Raw genomic sequence first — 14959 nt, forward strand, 5'->3', positions numbered from 1 at the left:
AGAGAGAGAGAGAGAGAGAGAAATCCCTTTCCTGCCCCTGGCAATGTCCTGAGGTGGGAGAGAATGTAATGACACGGTCATGCCCACACCCTCATGTGGTTTTTCAGGGCCACATCATGTCCATTGGCAGGGGCAGGAAAAGGTACAAGTGTTTTCTCAGCCTGGATCATGGGAAACATAGATCACTAGAGGTCTGCTAAACAAGGGTCCTCCATGGGGATTGAAGCTAGAGCAATGCACAAAGCTCCTCCTGCACTTGGGGCATTGGCAGAGCTTACTTTACCAGTGCCTCCTTTGGTGTCTGGTCAACTGAGAGCTCCGGGGGAAGCTCTTCCCACACTGGGGACACTCATAGGGCCTCTCCCCAGTGTGGATGCGCCGGAGCCTGATGAGGTGGGAGCTGCGCTTGAAGCCCTTCCCACAGTCAGGGCCGCAGAAGAGCCTCTCCTCTGTGTGAATCTGCTGGTGGCAGAGGAGATTGGAGCTGGTGTGAAACCTCTTCCCACACTCGGGACACTCGTAGGGCCTCTCCCCAGGGTGGATGCGCAGGTGGGTCACAAGGGTGGATCTGTAGCTGAAGCCCTTCCCACACTCCCCACACTCCTAGGGGGCTTCCCCAGTGTGGATCATCTGGTGGTGGATCAGGGTGCTGCTCTGCCTGAAGCTCTTCCCACGCTCCAAGCACTTCTGGGGCTTCTCCCCATCATGAAGCTGCTCCTGGGCCATCAGCTCCAAGCTCTGGCTGAAGCTGTGTCCACCGTCCTGGCTCAGGGTTAGTCTTTCCTCCTCAGAGCACCCTGGGCTGGGTTTGGAGCCCCTCTTCCTGCAGGATCTCTGGGGATTTTCCTCCCCAATGTAATTCTGCACTGTAGAGTCAATCAAAACAGCCTCTTCCATGAGGTTCTGCCAAGGAGATTTTTCTTCCATGGTCTCCATCATCACCTTTTTGTCTGGGGAAGGAATGGCTAGGAGAAGATGGGATTTTCCTCCAATCCAGAAGGAAGGGGAAGGACATCCCCCCAGTGCATCCCCGGCAGGATGGTCTTGGCACCATAGTTGTCCTGCAGCTAGGGGCCATGCTGGGCTGGGAGATGGAGCAGGAGAGAGGGGGAAAGGGGCACTGATTTCCTCCTCACCTGCCAGGGTATCCCAAGGCTCCTTCCTCTTACTCTCAGCCTCCTCCTACATCCAATCAAGGTTTGGGAATGGGAAATCCTGTTCTGGGAAGAAAACAAAGGGGGCACACATTGTCTTTTGTTCTGGTTTGAAGGCAAACCTGGGGGACAGTCTAAGTCAGAATTACAATTTAAGAAAAAAATTTAGATCAGGGCAATGATACAGAAACACTGCCTTAAACTGACAGAGTCAGGATATAACCTGACACCCTGTTGGTCTGGGTGGTGGCAGCAGTCCCATTAAATGGTGGCTGCAGTCCTGTAGGAGTGATCAACGTGATTCTGTCAAAGCAGTGATCCTGTAGAAGGGTCTGGTCTTCCCCTGAAGGTCCAGTGGTGGTTATGGAGTTCTTGTCCTCTGGCAATCCAGTAGGCAAGCTGCTCCTGGTTGTAGCAAGCCTCAGCTTATAACCAGGTAGGAATGCTTGGTCCCTCCCCCTGGGCGGAGCATCCCACAATGGGATGATAGAATTTTATCAGTTCTGCAGTGACACTCAATGGCCCATTAGCAGAAGATATCTCCCCTGGAGGGCGTTATCAGGGTTGAGTCATGCAAGAGATAAAGAACACTGACCCACCTGTTTATAGCAGTTGATGAAGATGGGGATTGAAAACCTGCATTTGGTTACATCTTACATTGCAACCTGAAACAGTGGGGTAATCCCTGCTCGGTGGGTTAACACCACCCCCCTTACCCAAACTGGCTCAGGTGTAAAACCCCCACCCTGGGAATGCCACACACACAGGGGACAATGTCACACTTGCCCTGCTCCAGGGGAGGTCTCTGTCCCTTGCTCTCTCCTCTTTTCTCTTTCTTTCCCTCTTTCTCTCTACCTCACATTTACTGTTTAATAAAATGCATTTTGGATTTGATCTCATTAAAACCTTAATTGGGGCAGAGGAATCTCTATAACAATTTTCTTAACCAGATTACAATATTATTTGGGCACAGTGAGTTCAGGGCGCTGTTCTCTGACTCCAAGTGCCTTTGACCACAGCATAGTTCCCTTCTCTGAGGAGGTTGTGGTTCTTTCTGGAGCAACTCTTGGAAACTTGGAAGGACTTGGAAACAGTCCCTCCTTCCTCCTGGGGAACTTATGGGAGAAATGATGATGAAAATGGCTGTTGTGAGTGACCAGTGAAAAAGAAAATATTTTGTTGTCCTTCCTTGAAAAGTTTGTTAAAATCACTGGAGCAACTGGAGCAAATGTTACCAGTGAGACTGACAAGGTTCATTCACCCCACAGTGAGGAACACAAGGCTGCTAAAAGTCCCAGAAGAAGCCCGGCTCAAGTAGCTAAATTCCCAAATAACTCCAGAATTCACAGGCTTGGGGGCTTTGTAAAATGTGAGGTTCATTATTCTCTTCATTCCTATCACCTTTTTGACAGCTACACAGAGCTTCCCCTTCCTTTTAATATACTGTATTGGGCCAAATTTGCACTTTGCTCTTATTGGAACCTTCCAGCAGCTGAGCTGGAGCTGTGCAGGAACCGATGAAACTTGGAATTGCCACATCACTGATACTATTGTCAGTTTATTCATTTTTGGGATTTTTTTGTGTTTTCGTCACATGTGAATTGTGGGAAAATCAAATATTCTTCAAAAAAGGTATTTTATGCAGAGTTGAGGTTGATTTCTGCTAAGTTTATTTTGTCCAGTGCCCAGCGGATGCTCAAGGGGTCTCTGAGGCTCTTGCCCTGGAGGATGCTTGGGAGGGGTTTGGGGGGGTTGTCCCTGTCCCTGTCACTCCACACCATTCCCCAGAGGACACCCAGGCAGGTGAGGAGGAAGTCAGTGCCCTATTCCCCCTCTCTCCTGCTCCATCTCCCAGCCCAGCACAGACCCCAGGACAAAAGATATTGTGCGCACCCTTTGTTTTCTTCCCAGAACAGGATTTCCCATTCCCAAACCTTGATTGGATGTAGGAGGAGGCTGAGAGTAAGAGGAAGGAGCCTTGGGATACCCTGGCAGGTGAGGAGGAAATCAGTGCCCCTTTCCCCCTCTCTCCTGCTCCATCTCCCAGCCCAGCATGGCCCCTAGCTGCAGGACAACTATGGTGCCAAGACCATCCTGCCGGGGATGCACTGGGGGGATGTCCTTCCCCTTCCTTCTGGATTGGAGGAAAATCCCATCTTCTCCTAGCCATTCCTTCCCCAGACAAAAAGGTGATGATGGAGACCATGGAAGAAAAATCTCCTTGGCAGAACCTCATGGAAGAGGCTGTTTTGATTGACTCTACAGTGCAGAATTACATTGGGGAGGAAAATCCCCAGAGATCCTGCAGGAAGAGGGGCTCCAAACCCAGCCCAGGGTGCTCTGAGGAGGAAAGACTAACCCTGAGCCAGGACGGTGGACACAGCTTCAGCCAGAGCTTGGAGCTGATGGCCCAGGAGCAGCTTCATGATGGGGAGAAGCCCCAGAAGTGCTTGGAGCGTGGGAAGAGCTTCAGGCAGAGCAGCACCCTGATCCACCACCAGATGATCCACACTGGGGAAGCCCCCTAGGAGTGTGGGGAGTGTGGGAAGGGCTTCAGCTACAGATCCACCCTTGTGACCCACCTGCGCATCCACCCTGGGGAGAGGCCCTACGAGTGTCCCGAGTGTGGGAAGAGGTTTCACACCAGCTCCAATCTCCTCTGCCACCAGCAGATTCACACAGAGGAGAGGCTCTTCTGCGGCCCTGACTGTGGGAAGGGCTTCAAGCGCAGCTCCCACCTCATCAGGCTCCGGCGCATCCACACTGGGGAGAGGCCCTATGAGTGTCCCCAGTGTGGGAAGAGCTTCACCCGGAGCTCTCAGTTGACCAGACACCAAAGGAGGCACTGGTAAAGTAAGCTCTGCCAATGCCCCAAGTGCAGGAGGAGCTTTGTGCACTGCTCTAGCTTCAATCCCCATGGAGGACCCTTGTTAAGCAGACCCCTAGTGATCTATGTTTCCCATGATCCAGGCTGAGAAAACACTTGTACCTTTTCCTGCCCCTGCCAATGGACATGATGTGGCCCTGAAAAACCACATGAGGGTGTGGGCATGACCGTGTCATTACATTCTCTCCCACCTCAGGACATTGCCAGGGGCAGGAAAGGGATTTCTCTCTCTCTCTCTCTCTCTTGAGGAGAAGGGTGTCCTTTACAGGCAGTGGAAAATTGTGGCCGGGAAGAGACAGTCAGTTGTGTTGTAGTTTTATCTTTATTTTATCCCTTCTGTTACCAGTATTATTTCTGTTCCTGTTTGTTCCTTATCTTGCTGCTGTTCCCAATAAATTGGTCTTATCCCAGCCTGGGATCTTTGCCTTTTGTTCTTTCCACAAGAGGTGGGAGGGCAGGGAGGGCAGCGTGGTTTTAGCAGGAGCAGGAAATTGGGGAATCCCATTCCTGAACCCCGGCCGTGGAAACCGAGCATCCCAGCTGGTCCCAGCCCTGGTGGCCATGGCAGCAGCCTTGGGAGCGGGTCCCTGGCTGGGGCTGTGGGAACCTCTTCCCTCTGGTGCCCAGAGACAGGAGTGGAGGGAACGGCTGCAGCTGAGTCGGGGCAGGCTCAGGTTGGATGTCAGGAAAAGGTTTTTGCCCAGAGGCTGCTGGGGCCCTGCCCAGGCTCCCCAGGGAAGGGTCCCAGCTCCAGGGCTCTCTGAGCTGCAGCAGCGTTTGGACAGCGCTGCCAGGCCCCGGCTGGCATTGTTGGGGTGTCCTGTGCAGGGCCAGCAGTTGGACTGGAGGATCCTGATGGGTCCCTCCCAGCTCAGCCAATTCTGTGGTTCTGGGATCCCATGAGCCTGGGGATGGGGCTGCCAATGGTTGCCATGGCAACAGGATCTGGCTGCAGGCCTGAGCTGGTGTCCATGGCAACCACCCCATCATGGGGTCTCCATGGAGCTGCCATGGAAACTGACCATAGCAACAGGGGGCTGGTGATGGTTGCCATGGATACCGACCATAGCAACAGGGGGCTGGTGATGGTTGCCTGCTAAGGATCAGATTTGTCACAGGCCCTCAGAGAGGTTCCATGGGGACTTTCTAAGAGTCTCCATGCTGTTCCAGAGCTGGAATGTCACAGGCAGGGAGAGGGGCTCTATGGACACCTCCCAGGGCTTTCTGGGGATGGTGAAGAGCCCTGTGGTCAGAGGCAGTCTCAGCCATTCCATGGTGACATCCCAGGGGGACTGTGGGCTGCAAAGGCACCGATCTGTCACAGGCATTCAAGGGGGCTCCACGGTGACATCCCAGGAGTCTCCAGGCTGCCAAAGAGCCGGGATGTCCCAGACACTCACAGGGGTTCCTGTCATGGGCACAGTGGGAGCTTCAGGTAAAAGCTTTATTTCTTTATTGGAAAAACTCCTGCTAAATCATGAGGTGGAGAAATGACACCCAACAGCCACCATGGTTCCTCAAACCCCTGTAGGGCCCCTAGACTTCTAAAATTCCTTCAAAGAGAGGAGACTGGGAGTGGCTGGATCCAATCCAAGCTCAAGAATTTGTCAAAGGTGTAAAACATTGAACATGTGGAATTCAACTTTAACACAATTTGTCCCATAGGATTAATGATAGAATACCAGATTAATTTATATAAATATGTCTCTGGCTTATTCTGATCATGATCAGATGGAAAGATCACCAGCACAGTTATTTAATCCACAGTTCAGGAGCTATAACTATTATTAGAATATAGTGCTCTAGGCAGCAATTTGGAAGTCAACAGGGCCTTGCTGGAGTTGTTGGAGCCCATGGCAGGCAGAGCCTCCTGCACCAGCAGGAACTGCCTTTCCTGTGCCATCAGCAGGGCAGGTCCCGCTGCAGGAAAAGCCCCAGGCCAGCCCCAGCACAGGGAAGGGCTCGGGCACAAGGGCAGAGTGCCGTGCTGGGAGCTGTGCCAGGGAGAGCCTGAGGCACCAAAGGCACCTTGGCAGCAGCAGCTGCTTGCAGGCCATGGCCAGAAGCCTCCCTTGGCAGCCCGGCCTGGTGGCCACCACTGCAGAGCTGCTGCCTCAGGGCTCATTCCTGGCTGGGCTCTGAAAAGCCACTTCTGCTCCAGGAGCCTGACTGGGAAGCCACTGGCCCCAGTACCTTGGGGACAAGATATTAATGACAAAACTCTTCATGGCAGCAGAGCCAAGGCAGGGGCAGTGGAAAAGGCAGAGCCAGGCCCAGGGGACAGGGCTGCCATGGTGATGGCTGTGAGGTCACTGCCCCTGCAGCAGCCTGGCTGCCCTCAGCAGACATTCTGGCCAGAAGCGTTGTGAGGGCACCCAGCACATCAGAGAACCCACACTACAGGAATTCTGTCCCTGAGGATGAGAGGGTTTCACTGGGTCAGGCTGCACAAAGTTCCTGCTCTTGGACAATTTCTGGGATGGGGAATCCACTTCTCTGGAAAATCAGCTGCAGTTTCGAGCCACCCTCATACTTGTAAATTATTTCCTCCTTCTAAGATATATAAATCCACACTCATTCAATTTAAAGATATTGGCCCCTCTTCTGTCATTCCAAGATTGTGGAGAAAATAACTTTGATCACTGTTTTTCCATTTTCTCAGACCTTGGAGAAGACACAAAAATCTCCCAGGATGCGCTTTGGAGGCCTCATCACAAAATCAGCTGGTAGAGGGTGATGGCTCTGGGCTCAGTGCTGTGGAGACTGAGGGTAGAATAGGAGTAGCCTGGGAGGGATGGAAGGGTGGTTTCAGAGAGGCTGGAGCTTTTTTTTCATAGTAGGAATGAGCCTGAATAAGACATAATAGCACCAAGGACAGCTGGGCAGGTCCAGCCTGGGCAGCAGCAGAAAGGAATTTCCCTGGCAGGGCAGGGCTGTGGTGCAGCACGTCCCCAGCAGGAGCCTGGAGCAGCCCCAGGCTCTGTGTGGGCAGGCAGAGGCAGGCAGGAGGCAGAGCTGTCAGCAAAGGAAGGGCCCAGCCAGGTGGGGCAGCCGGGGGATGCCGACAGCCTGCAGGGACAGAGGTGCAGGTTTGCTCAGCATCAGAGACACCTTTCCCTTGCTTGTCCCCAGCTGCCATCACTGCAACGAGTGTTCTGCTCTTCCTGGAACCTGGGGACACTTTCTCAGTCCTGTCCCTCAGATGAATCTATTTATATTTTGAGAAATTTTAGTGTTTCAATTACTTTTTGAATTCTTCAGAAATTTTTGAGCACACTCGGAGGGACTGAGTCTGATGCAAAGAGCACCAAAGCCCCAGAGGGTCATTAAAGTCCCTGTGCTGTGTCTGTGCTGCTGAGCTGGGCCGGGCTCCTGGCCCAGAGGCAGCTCCTGGCAAGGGCAGCGCTGCAGAGAGACAGCTCTGGCCAGGAGCAGCTCCTGTGCACAGCCCAGCAGGGCTGGGACGCTGCCAGGGCCCCTCAGGGACACCAGCAGGGCACAGACAGAGCTCACAGGGGCTCAGCACTGGCAGGGGCTGTGGCATGTCCCCGAGGGGGCTGTGTCACAGCAGCACCTCTGGGGCTGTGTCACAGAGGCACAGAGCAGCTGGGATGTCAGCCAGGGGCTGTGTGACAGCACAGAGTGGGCTGTGTGAGGTCACAGGTTGGGCTATGACATCACAGAGTTTGTTGTGTGAGGTCATTGAGCAGCTGTAGCATCATAGAGGGGATTCTGTGACATCACAGAGCAGGTTGTGACATCATGGCATGGCTGCATGACATCATAGAGAAACCTGTAAGGTCAAAGCGTGTGCTGTGACATTACAGAGTGCCAGTAGGACACTACAGACAGGATTTTGTGTCAACACAGAGCTGGGTGTGACACCACAGAACAGACAATGACATCACTTGGTGACTTTTTGACATCACAGAGTCGTCTGTGACATCACAGAGTCTTCTGTGAAATCACAGCACAGCTGTATGACATCACTGAGTGATACTGCAGAGCTTGCTCTGGGACATCACAAGGGTGTGCTGTGATATCCCAGAGTGGACTGAGACATCACAGGAGGCTGTGTGACATCACAGGGGCTCTGCGACATCATAGGAGGCTGTGTGACATCACAGGGGCTGTGTGAGGTCACTGGGGAGGTCACTCTGCCCTGGCCCCCCTCACAGTTCCCCCAGAGCAGTCCAACCCTGCTCATGCACAGCGGGGTCCCCTGTCCCCCCGGGTCCCCCCGCCCCCGGCCCCGCAGCCTCCCCCAGAGGATGTTCCACGAGATCGACCCCAGAGCCTGACACGGGGACGGGGGGACAGGCCCCTGGGGGTGGCACAGGGGGACAGGGACCCCCCAGCAGCGTCCCCGTGTCCCCCAGGGCCAGAGCCTGGGCCAGGGCTCCTTCACCCTGCTACCAATGAGGCCTTGAGAGCACTGAAAAAATCCCCTGCAAGGGATCAGCAAATATCAGATTTAGTATTAAGAGAAAGCACCACAACGTTCCTTGGCAAGAGCCGCTCTGCTCCTGACTGGACACTTCCGGCACACTAAGGAAACAAAGCAATGACAAAACCAAACCAAATCTAGGCAATCAAACCAGAAATTTACTGAGAACTGTCCCTGTGTGTGTGTGTATGACACAAGGACAGTGAGGGCAAGGATAAAAGGAATATGGCCTAAAGCTCAAAGGATCTCAAATTTAACAGTACCTAACTTATACCTTAACCCTAACTGATGCCTTCAACTTCACAATTTAGCAAAAGAGTGGCACTTAAAAATATTTGACCTAACTTATAACACATGACTTAGCAATTTAATAGAGTAACACTTAACAATATTTAACTTAGCTAATAGCTTAAATATACAACTTAGCAAAAGAAACACTCTAGCAGCATTTAACTTAGCTTAGACATCGTGACTTACCATTACTTATATCTGGATATCTGACTGACTCAGCTATCCAAGGCACTCCAACCCCTCAGAGAGCAGCATTTCTGCCACATTTCCCCAGCACAGGAACTCCTGTGTGCACACAGACACAAAGAGTCAGTGCAAGGCACCTGTGAGCAATTCACCTGAGGGCAGGCAATGCTCACTGCTGATGCTTTGGCATCTCCCCAGCGGGTGAAGGGCCGAGCCTGGAGGAGTGGGGGGATCGGCCCAGGCTCTGTCGTTGTTCAGGATCCCCGAGTGCAGCAAACGGGAGCGTTCCAAGCTGGGAGAGGCCCCTCTCAGAGGGAGTGGCTGGCCCAGGAGAGCTCCAAGGGCTCCTTTTGGAGCGCTGTTTGCAGGGCCCCAAGAGAGGGGCTTCAGTCCCAGCAATGGCTCATCCTGGCCGCACTTGGCACCAACAGCTTTCTTTGGCAGGGTGAGAACAGGGATGTTGTGCCGCTCAGGGAACACAAACAGGTCCCAGGGCTGCTGCTACAGGAACCAGGAGCTGGTTGGGCAGCAGCAGTGCCTGGAGCAGGCAGTGTTTGTGATGAGCTGCAGAGGAGCTGAGCCCAGGGGCTGTTGGCCAAGGCCCAGGCCCAAGGAGCATTTCTCAGCTGGCAGGGCTGCCTGAGAAGGGGAGGGGGGAATGCAGCAGCACAGGGCCCATGGAACCAAGGGGACCATTGTGACCCTCTGGGGCCCTGTAAGACCAAGGGACCAGTGTGACACTGTGGGGCCCTGGGAGGTCAAGGGACCATTGTGACACTGTGGGGCACCATGGAATCATGGAGAGCACTGTGACATTGCTGGGATTCATGGAAACATGGAGACCATTGTGACACTATGAGGCTTGGTGGAATAAAAAAACCATTGGGACACTGTGAGGCCTCATGGAACCAGTAAGACCATGAGGAAGTCCATTGTGATACTATGGACCTCCTCACGGTGGCCCTGGGAGGACTATTGTGATACTGTGGGGCCTCATGAAACCAAGAGGCCTTTGTGACACTGCAGGGCTGCATGGAACCAAAGCTCCAGGGCAATAGAGTGGCCTCCTGTCATCAATGGTCCATTGTGACACTGTGAAGCCAGAGGAGACCATTGTGACACAGCAAAGCCCCAGGGTACAAAGGTCCATTGTGACATTGCAGACCTCATGGAACAGAGGAGTCCCATGACATTGTGGGGCCTGGGGAACCATGGAGACCATTGTGACACTGCAAGGGCTCAGGGAGTCCTTGGGACCGTTGTGACACTGTGGGGCCTTATGACACCTAGGGGCCACTGTGACATTGTGGGACCCCATGGAACCTAGGGGCCGTTGTGGCACTACAGGTCTTCTTGTAATCAAGAGACCATTGTGACACTGCTGGAACCCATGGAATCAAGTCACCATTATGACACTGCGGGGCCCCATGGATCCAAGGCACCATTGTGACACTATGGAGCCCCATAAAACCAAGGGAAAACAGAACAGCTCTGGCTGGTTTGGCCTCTCATTGGCTGCCTGACTGGTCCAGCTGACCTGTGCATGTTGAGGGTCACTTCTCATCTGCTGCTGAAACACTGGGGCTCTGTGCTTTCCTTCCCAATGGAAAAGAACTGTCCTTCTGCTCCAGGCACCCATGGCCAGAACTGGGATTTCACCTCCAAATTTCCTTATATCTCGAGATTGTTCCCATAGGAATATTGTCAGGACAAATCTGACTGGCAGTGGTTTCACAATAGTCACTTCTCATGTGTTCCCAAAAACACTGAGTGAGGGTCCATGCTCTCCTTCCCATGGGAAAGAACTGTCCTGCCTCTCCAGGTGCCCATGGCCGAGATTGGGTTTCCACCTCCAAAATTCCCTAAATTCAAAGACTGCTCCCAAAAAAAACGTGCCATTCTTGACACGTCTGGCTGGTCTTGGCCTACTGAGGTTCTCATCTGCCTTTCAAACCTTGGAGCTCTGTGCTTTCCTTCCTATGGAAAAGAACTGTCCTTCTGAAACAGGTGGCCATGGTCACAAATGGGATTTCACTTCCAGCATTCCCTGTAGTGACAGACTGGAGGAGATTGTTGGCTCTAAGCATTTTGTGTGTGGGGGAGGAAGGGGCAGGTCCAGCCTTGCCCTGCCCTGCCCTGGTGGGATCTCAGCACCTCAGGACGGAGGTGCAGAGTGGCCGAGACCACCCTTGGGGGGCTCGGGAGTCCTGGAACATTGCCAGAAGTGTCTGGTGGCTGGACTTTGATCCTACACAGGAGACGACACCTGTATGAGGATGGGAGGATTTCACTGGGTGAATGGTGAAGGGATAAGTTAATTAGAGTGTAAGACACAGGGTTTAAGATTTCTGTACAGGGGGGTCTAAAGAAGTAAGATGGAGAAATTGGGGCGTGTCCTGTTCTTCTTCTTCTTGGCCTCCATCTTCTGTGGTGATGTTGGCACTTTGGGATTGGTTATTACTAGAAGTGCACCAGTTAATAAGGGTAAAAGGTATTGGGGAAAAATAATAAATATTGTGTAAGTAACTTCGTGTATAAAGATAGGTGACCGCCCCGGGGGCTCGCAGTGTGCCCATGGCTGACTTGCTGTGCAGACCTCTGTTGGGCCGAAAGAAAATCTTTTAGATAAACAATTAATAAACACCGAGACCGAGAAAAGATCAGAAGTCTCTTCTCGTCCTTTGAAGCGTCGGCTCTTCAAGGCCATCCCTGGGCCTTTCCAGGCCACCTAAACAGCCGAGAAACCGACATGCCCTGTGACCCCAATCCTCCCAGAGCCTCTATCCCAGCCCAGCAGTGTCTGCCAGTCCCTGGCACAGCACAGGCAATGCTCCACAGCCACCTCTGCAGCCCCAGCCCAGCTCCTGAGGGACCAAATGAGCCCAAGGCCCACCTGGGGGAAGGGCCCAGCAACACCAAGGGGTATTGAAGGCTGACCACAAGGCAAGCACACATCTTGACCCTCTCTCCTCCTGGAATTTCTATCTGAACACTGCTGGAATCCAGGAGTTGGTAGCTGTGTGTGTGCTTCTCTGTATCTTTTTTGTCTTTCTCTCTTTTTAATTCACGCTTCTTGTAAAATTTGAGTAACTTAAAATTGATCAAGCTAAGAGTTTGTGAAGGTGAATGGGCCAAGTCAGTGCTTTGAGAATTGGTTTTTGTTGTTTGAATGTCATACTAAACCTTTTGCCAAAATTTCTCTGATTTTTCTAAAGTTCCCAGTAAAGGCTGTTTTGTTCCTTTGAACTCCCAGCCACATTCCACACTCCATTTCCCAGCTGGAGCCGCTGCTGCCTCTGAGTTGTGCTGCAGCAGCCCCAGTGACGCTCTCCTTGCCTGCCCATTTCCCCACGGTCTCTGGGCAGGGATGGCCTCGGTGGGGGCTGCTGACATCCTCAGCACCTTGGAGGCTGCTGCTGAATTTTCCTGCTCCAGAGGCTTGTTCAGCCTTCAGCTCTTCAGTTCAGGAATTCAGTGTCCCAGGGCTCAGTAACATTCAGAACACCTTAACAAGCCAAGCCTCTAGGGATAATTTGATTTCAGTTTTCAAATCTTGTGTGGTTAATTAGGCAGATTTCAGAAGTGCATTCAAACTGAATATATTCTATTTTAAAAAACAGTGAGAAAAGATTTCTTAGGTCCCGTTTAGGTTTTTTTCCCTGTTAATAAATTGATATGTGCAATCTTCAATTGACACTGAATCCCAGTACCTCCTCATGCAGTTTGAATAGATATGAAAATCAAGACCCTTCATGGCTGACAATCAATCAGACTCTGTCCCTACCCCCACCCCACCATTTCCCCCATCCAAGCCCTGGCACTCAGAGCAGCCTTGTGCAAATCTGAGCTCCCTCCAGCCCAGGCTGCACCTGCAGCTTTCAGCTCCTTGACTCCAACTCCCACCTGCTTTCCTTGGAGAAGGAGCTGCCCGAGACACAGAGGGATGTTCATTTCTTGTCAGCTAACAAAGCCAAGGGAAGGCACAGCTCCATGAAATGCAAAAGTCATTTCTCTGTGGGATATTAAATCCACTTTCCACAGCAGACAGCTTCAGAGCAATGGAAAACACCTTCTGTGCCCAGCACAGATCCCAAGGTCTCCCCAAACCCTTCCTGCCCTGATTCTGCCCAGATTTGCTCTTTGCACACACAAGTCGCACACTGAAGTCAGGAGCTCCCTCCATGCCCAGAGGGACGAAAAGAGAGAAAGGGGATGAAGAGCTCTCCTGTGCAGAGCCAAGGTCCAAGTGCACTGGGATGTCCCAGCACCATCTGACATGTCCACCATCCCCCAGAGATTTCCGTACAGCAACAGTTTCAGACAAAGACAAAAGAAAAGGTAATTCTGTGAGATATAAACACAATTAAGATGTTGACTAATATGATATTTATTTGAGCTTCAGAAATATTAGGCAATTCCCCAAAGCTCAAAGCATGAAACCAGTCAGCTGAAGGGCACTTGAATGACCAGAAAGCATTGGGAGGAGTGTTGAGGGTTTTTTGCAGGACAATGGACTATGCAACATATGCACAATCCAGCCTTCTTAGAAACTGAGTAAGGTCTCTATGCCCTTGAAGGACACAAAAGGAGAAGAACATGCTCAGCAGCAGATGGTTCAGGATGCAAAGGCACACAAGAAAACCTGCAGCAAGATGCATGAAGAAGAAAGATTAACTAAAATTAACTGAAATGTCAAAATGCGTGCGTAAAAAGGACTTAACCAATCATGTATTAGCTTGAGGTGTGAACAATAGAGAACAGTATAAATATGGCTTGCTTTTTGTAATAAATTGGCTTCACTTGATCATATTGATCATGGTGTGATGTCCCGTTAATGATCCTCTGCACCTGGGGACCAGAAATGCATGCAAGCCTCCATCCCAAGAGACATTATGAATTCAGAAAACATGGCCATTAACTGCTTGATACCAACACAGAGTAATGGCAACCAAAATGCAGTCAGACCAGGGTTTTTTCCACTCTCTCTCAAGCCCCATGCATTGGGCACCAACTTTTGTCCTGATTTAGGGCAAATTTCGGAGAAAACTTCCAAAGGGGCCCCTCCAGAAAGGAAACCCACACAGCCCCTCTCCCCAACCGGGTCAGGAAGGATTCCTTGGAGAGAAGTGGAAAGAACCTGTCTATTTAACAGACAAAGCACCCCCAGCACACAAAATGAACAATACCAGGTGACAACACTCTTTCACCACTCTGAAAAAGATGACAAATTCAGAAAGTGTCTCTTGGGAATGGTCGCTCTGTTATCAGTCCCTCCGGTGCTGGGGCAGCTGCTGCAGCCACAAGGTGCAAACTCTCGGCGTTTCCCAGGTCCCAGTCTGGAGCAGGTTTGAGTGGTTCCAAAAAAGGGAAAGGAAAACAGTCCAGGCAAAAATTCAGAATGCTTAGCTAAACTAACTAATGAGCAGAAACAAAAGCAAGAGCAAAGCAAAAAGCCAAGCAAAAAGCAAAAGCAGCACCATGTACTGCCCTGTCTCTGTGCCCTGCCAGCCATGGGGGAGTGGCTGATAACAAAACCAAAACAAAACTTCGCTCTTCAGAGCCAGTCTTGAAGGCACAGAACATAATATCCAGCATGAACAGAACAGACAGCTGGGGATACAAGCGTCCTAATGTCACCCTAGGACAGCACAGTTATTCCAAACTGCCCCCCAGCAGCCCCCTCCTCACCGATGCCATCTGCTGGGGCTGTGCCAGCTTCAGGAGATGCCTCCAGGGCCTGCATTACCTGTGTGAAAAATGCATATTGTATGACTGGCTTTTCACAAATATTAAAATGAATATTATATGTGTTGTGTTAGAAAGTTATGTTGTACTAATTTTCTTAAGTAGTGTGTTAAATCTAGTTTTAGGTTATAACATAATGTTAAAATAGAAACTATGCTACGTAAGATACTTTTATAATTAGAGTATTAATGATTTGGACAATTTGAATTAGGACAATATGAGATAATAGAAACAAAGAGTTACAGACGT

General features: G+C 51.4%; 1 pseudogene; it reads right to left on the reverse strand.

Annotated features, from left to right (window-relative positions):
- Positions 1-279: 279 nt before the first annotated feature.
- The window catches only part of LOC132080773 (zinc finger protein 418-like), a 44303-nt pseudogene continuing 29623 nt past the window's right edge, over positions 280-14959 (reverse strand).

Source organism: Ammospiza nelsoni, chromosome 17 (assembly GCF_027579445.1).
Source record: "Ammospiza nelsoni isolate bAmmNel1 chromosome 17, bAmmNel1.pri, whole genome shotgun sequence".
NCBI classification, from domain to species: Eukaryota; Metazoa; Chordata; class Aves; order Passeriformes; family Passerellidae; genus Ammospiza; species Ammospiza nelsoni.